The following is a 6,263-nucleotide window of genomic DNA, read 5'->3' as shown; positions in this document are numbered from 1 at the left end:
TCTCAATGGGGTTGAGGTCTGGACTTTGACTTGGCCATTCCAATACCTTGATTATTAACCATTAACCACTAACACCTGCAGCACTGAAAGCGCTATGGGCACTATCCCCCAGGCCAGGCTGACCATCACGGCTGACCAGGTGAAGAAGGAGCTGAAGAGGCTGCACCAGGGTAAGGCCACAGGACCAGATAACATCTGTCCCAGAGTTCTGAGGGCCTGTGCTGATCAACTGAGAGGAGTGCTCCACTGTTCAACCTGAGCCTGTGCTTGGAGAGAGTCTCGGTGCTCTGGAAGACATCATGCCTGGACCCGGTACCAAAGAAGGGCGCCCCTCTGTCCTCAACGACTACAGACCAGTTGCACTGACTTCTCATGTCATGAAGACACTGGAGAGGCTGGTCTTATCCCACCTGAGACCCCTGGTCAGCTCATCACTGGACACCCTACAGTTCGCCTACCAGCCCAGTGTTGGTGTGGAGGATGCGATCATCTACGTGCTGCAAAGGGCCTACTCACACCTGGACAGGGCTGGCAACACTGTAAGGATCATGTTTTTCGACTTCTCCAGTGCCTTCAATACCATCCAGCCCTTACTTCTAAGGAGGAAGCTGGAGGAGATGCAAGTCGATGCCTCCATGACCTCGTGGATCACTGACTACCTGACAGGCAGACCACAGCCTGTGAGACTTCAGAACTGTGTGTCTGAACAGGTAGTGAGTAACACAGGGGCACCTCAAGGGACAGTTCTTTCTCCATTCCTCTTCACCCTCTATACTTCGGACTTTAAGTACAACTCAAAGTCATGCCACCTGCAGAAGTTCTCAGATGACTCTGCAATTGTGGGATGTATCAAGGGTGAGCAGGAGGAGGAGTACAGAGGACTGGTCAGCAGCTTTGTGGAATCGTGTGGGGTGAACCACTTGGAACTGAATGTAACAAAGACAAAGGAACTGGTGGTAGATTTCAGGAGGAAAAAGGTCAAACCTGCTCCTGTCTACATCCATGGGAGTGGTGTGGAGATGGTGGACTCATACAAGTACCTGGGAGTGCACATCGACGATAGACTGGAATGGACTAAGAACATCGAGGCCATCTATAAGAAGGGACAGAGCTGACTTTACTTCTTGAGGAGGCTCAGGTCCTTCAATGTATGTAGTAAGATGCTACATATGTTCTATCAGTCGGTGGTAGCGAGTGCCATTTTTCTACGCAGTGGTATGTTGGGGCCCTGGGATTAGAGCAGTGGATTCTAAAAGGCTGAACAAGCTCATCAGGAGAGCAAGCTCTGTCATTGGGTCTGACCTGGACCCCTTGGAGGTAGTGGCTGAGAGGAGAATGGTGTCCAAACTAGAGGCCATCATAGACAACGTCTCCCATCCCGTCTATGACATGCTTGTGAAAGTGAAGAGCATGTTCAGCAATGGACTGATTCATCCACGGTGCGACAGGGAGCGCTACAGGAGGTAATTCTTGCCTTCTGCCAAAAGACTGTACAACGAATCCACCTTGCGTCTGGGCAGAGGCAACATTGACAGTGACCTGTTTCTGGACTGAACGCATCTACACATCTACTGCTACATCTGTTCCTTTTCTTTTCCTGTTTACAACTGTTTTTGTGCAATATATGCCAGGGACCCGTGCAATACATTTATATTTATATTTATATGTATATCTATATTTACATTCATATGTGCAATACGATTTTTCTGCATACTGTTCTGTTCTAGTTTGTTCTTTGTGTGTCCTGGACTGTGAGTAACTCTTTTAGTGCTATTATTAGTATTGTACTATTATTATTATTGTATCATTCATGACACTGTGGCTGTGTTGTCTGTGTAAAGCTGCTGTTGCACTGCAATTTCCCTCACTGGATCAATAAGGTATGTATCTATCTATCTATCATTTTCTTTTTCAGCCATTCAGTTGTAGATTTGCTGGTGTGCTTGGGATCATTGTTCTGTTGCATGACTCAATTTCGGCCAAGCTTTAGCTGTCGGACAGATGGCCTCACAATTGTCTCTAGATTAATTTGGCATAAAGAGGTGCTCATCGTCGACTCGATGACTGCAAAGTGCCAAGGTCCTGTGCTGCAAAACAAGCCAAATTAATAGCCCTCCACCACCGTACTTGACGGTTCGTATGAGGTGCTGGTGGTGAGACGCTGTGTTTGGTTTTCGCCAAACATGGCGCTGTGCATAATGACCAAACATCCTCACTTTGGTCTCGTCTGTCCAAAGTACATTGTTCCAGAAATCTTGTGGTTTGTTCAGATGCAACTTTGCAAATCTAAGCCATGGTGCAATGTTCTTTTTGGAGAGAAGGAGCTTTCTCCTGGCTAAACTTCCACGAAAGACATACTTGTTCAGTCTTTTTCTGATCATACTGTCATGAACTTTAACATTTAACATGTTAACCAAGGGCTGTAGATCCCTAGATGTAACTCTTGGGTTCTTTGTGATTTCTCTGAGCATTATACAGTCTGACCTTGGGGTGAATTTGCTGGGACACCCACTCCTGGGAAGATTGGCAACTGTCTTGAATGTTCTCCATTTGTAAATAATCCTTCTCACTGTAGAATGATGAATTTCAAATTGTTTGGAAATTGCCTTAAAACCCTTCCTAGATTGATGACCAGCAACAATTGCTTCTTTGAGTTCATTGTTGATTTATTTGTTCCTTGGCATAGTGTTAACACACACCTAAATGCTCCAAACTACCAAACTGCTAAAAGTGCTGCTTTTATAGAGGTGGTCACACTTCCTGATGATCAACTAATCAAATGCATTTCATTAGCAGCAACTGGCTGCTAATTACCTTCTTAAGTCCTATGGAAGCAATAAAGGTGTACTTATTTTTTCCCACATGGTTTCTGCATTTTTGCTTACTTTTTGTTGAATAAATAATGACATAGTGAAATCTGTTATGAAGTTGTCTGTTATCTGATTCTAGATTTGTCTAATTATAAAAGTTGGTGAGGACCAGACGATTGTTATTTATACCCTGATATGTAAAACCATTGAATTTTTTTAAAAGAGGGTGTACTTTCTTTTTCACATTACTGTACAAACATCTCTGAAAGAGGACATGGTAAATTATTTCACAAGCCATTGAAAAAGAAAGAAAAAAACTGCATTTCATTTGCAGCTGCCTGACCATTATAGCATTCTTGTAACCATCGTGTCCCAACTAGCTCAGTTGGTAGACCATGAGACTCATAATCTCAGGGTAGTGGGCTTGTGTCTCAAGTCGGGCGCAAGGTTCTTTGCTTCATGGAGTAAATATACAAATAATAAATGTGAAGCTGGTGTACAAACTCCATGCCAGCAGCCCACACACCATTTATACATACGGCTTACTCTTCTGTCCATCCTAGTCCACAGCGCCATTCTCAGCCTGCATCCCTTCACTCTCCGCTGCTTTGAATTAGAGCTGCCTCCTCCACAGCTGGGCACAATATGGATATCTGTCTAACTGCACCTTAAGACACTAGTCCACTCCTGCAATTAAGATTTGCCTTCAATCTGTTCTCTTTCTTGCCCCTCACTAGCATGCCCGGAGTGGCATTTCTCAGTGAGATAGTGTGGTCCCTCACACATATGTCTAAGCATGTGTGGCTCTTTATACTGTCCTGGTATAATATTCCCCATTCATTACCATACAATGAATGTCCTGACTGACCTGTGTTTTTATTTTGTTTTATTGTTAACACCCTGAAACCAGGCACCTGTATATATTCTGCCATAGAAAGCTGGAAAAATGAACCAAGTCCCCTTCTGTAACACAGCCCTAACTGTGTTAATATCCTCGGGACATTCACTGTACTGGAACTTTACTGACTAGTCAGTGCTGAAGAAAACTAAACTGGCATTAATGCAGAGGGTGGGTAAATACTGTACATTTGAGAATATCCATTAGTTAAATGTCAACAGACTTAACAATGCAGTCTCCTGCTTTACAGAAATGGTCAAAAACAGAAGGTTCTGTTGAGATTAATATAAGTTCAATACTGTACCTGCTTCTGACATCTTTCATGGGTCAATTCTATAGGTCCCAGTTTGAGCCTGAAATCCAAAACAAAAGAAGTGAAAAAATAAACCTTAATTTGCCTCTTTCATCTTTTGATTTGTGTATGTTTCACATGAAGCTCTCCTTATTTTGCCATGACCCTCTACAACATTCATAATAAGACATTCTCCTTCATGCCCTGAAACTCCTTCTCTCTTTTGAAACTCCATGTGATTTCCTTCATGATCTAGAACTCTGTCTTCCCTCCTCCAAAACTAAATGCCATGTGCCCTGCTCCTTGCTACAAAAAGTTCAAAAAGTAATGTAATAAAATATATCCGTCAAGTTCACTGGATAGAACACATCTCTTTGCATGAAAAAGTATATGCTGAGCAGATTTTTCTAAATGTATTTGAATGTTTGTAAAAACACAAGGGTAGTGCCTATGACTGACATCATATATTTGACACCATTTCTAAATTGCATCAAATACAGTGACACAGTGACAAAGGGGAATGTTATAAACAAATGGAAAAACATTAACACGTTATTTACAAATGAGAGCAGGCAATTCAGGCCATTGAACTAAGTATGTTATCTAGCCATTTCATCAAGGAAACCAGGATATCACTTCAACCGCATGACTTGGCAGCTTGGTCCACACCCCTACAATCCTTTATGTAAAGAAGTGCCTGCAGTTAACAGTTTTAAATAAACTTCCATGTAGTTTCCACTTGTTCCTTCTCATTCGTGTTTCACTGTCCATTCTGAAGAAATCCACTGGGTTGACTGTTACTGTCATTGAGAATTCTGACCACATGTACAGTATCAGGTTTCTTCACAGTCATCTCTGCTCCAATTCTCTAAATAAAGGGATCCAATATATGACTTCAATTCAATAAGACTTCAATTCACTATAGTTATAATATAAAAAACTACATAAATTCATCATCTATAAAGCACAATGTTTGTTTGTTCTTTATGCACGCTCTTATTTTTCATCCTACAGACCTGAAATTTTGCACACAAGTACATCTTACCCTAGGTTAGGTTTTTAACATAAAAGCTTTCACCTTCAAGGCCAATAAAGGCTGAAAAGGCCATTTAATTGAAAACCCGGCACGTTCCGTATCAAACTGAAAGAAATCCCCGTCCCCGATTTTTTTTAGATGAACAGGTATTAAAACGCAAGTGCAGCAGTGGACGTGTGACATTCCAAACATGCTGAGCATGTGGTAAATTTATGTTTTATTCGATTTTCGATTATTGTTAGGCCAACGATTTTTGTTATTTGTAAAAAAGAAATAAAAAATATGATATAATGATGTGTTCCTGCTTAACTTAGACATTGCACAACTAAAGCTATAAAAATAGGTTTCGATAGTTAATAACCACTTTTTATGCGAATGATTTTTCTTCCTCATGATCAGCTTAGAATCTTTGTGTATGCTGTAAGGTTTTTACTTCTTAATTTCGAATAGAAAAAAATCATATTCTGTTCTCTTCCTGGTATGTAGAACAGATCAGCAGGTCTTTTTTTCCCAATCAGAGGCTCTGAAAATAGTGTACTGCCCACTCCTCTCCGTCATGGGCGGGCCGGCACCGACAGAGCTCAGTATTACACAATACTGTTTACAGTGTGGAGTGCGAATGACACCAATTGCGTCTGCATTCTAACTTAGTGTTTAAACTTAAACAACATAAATCATTTTCTTTTACTTCTTAATTATCATAAAGCACAGGTTTCTCATCACTTAGACCACTTTTTGATACCATCGTTGGACAAAGCAGGAACCTTTACTTTCTAATGACAATGCATGTGGAAAGATTACAGATTTTAATCGTCTTTAATTTTGTTTTACATTTTAGAAAAGTTTCATCTATACAAACACCAGAAAACTATTCTCAATTGTATTTCTGAATGTTATGTTACACTTAGTTCATTGTTTTAAATACATCTAATTAAGAAAGTTAGGTGTTAGGATAAACTATTACTAATTAATAATATTAAATTTAGCACTGTAATAAATTGTTGCACTTTTTCCCGCATCTTGTAAAAATATGTTTTCTTTGTTCAAATATACATTAAATCTGATTAAAACTTAACCGAAAATAAGTTAAATACAAAATTAAAGAAAAAATAGGGTAAAATATAATTCAAAATATTTTGCTAACAATTTTAACTGTTTATAAAAATAAAATGTATTAACTAAGGAATAGGATGGCACCGTTGTTAGCATGCTTTTTGTATGTTTGTT

General features: G+C 40.2%; 1 protein-coding gene across 1 annotated transcript in view; it reads right to left on the bottom strand.

The window, feature by feature from the left end:
• The window catches only part of LOC138224006 (protein NLRC3-like), a 394,575-nt gene that overhangs the window by 62,074 nt on the left and 326,238 nt on the right, over positions 1–6,263 (bottom strand). The gene's annotated exons all lie outside the window — the stretch shown is intronic.

Source organism: Lepisosteus oculatus, chromosome 18, assembly GCF_040954835.1.
Source record: "Lepisosteus oculatus isolate fLepOcu1 chromosome 18, fLepOcu1.hap2, whole genome shotgun sequence".
Classification (NCBI taxonomy): Eukaryota; Metazoa; Chordata; class Actinopteri; order Semionotiformes; family Lepisosteidae; genus Lepisosteus; species Lepisosteus oculatus.
The sequence above is the reverse complement of the archived record's forward strand: the minus strand, read 5'-3'. Positions and strand labels throughout refer to the sequence as shown.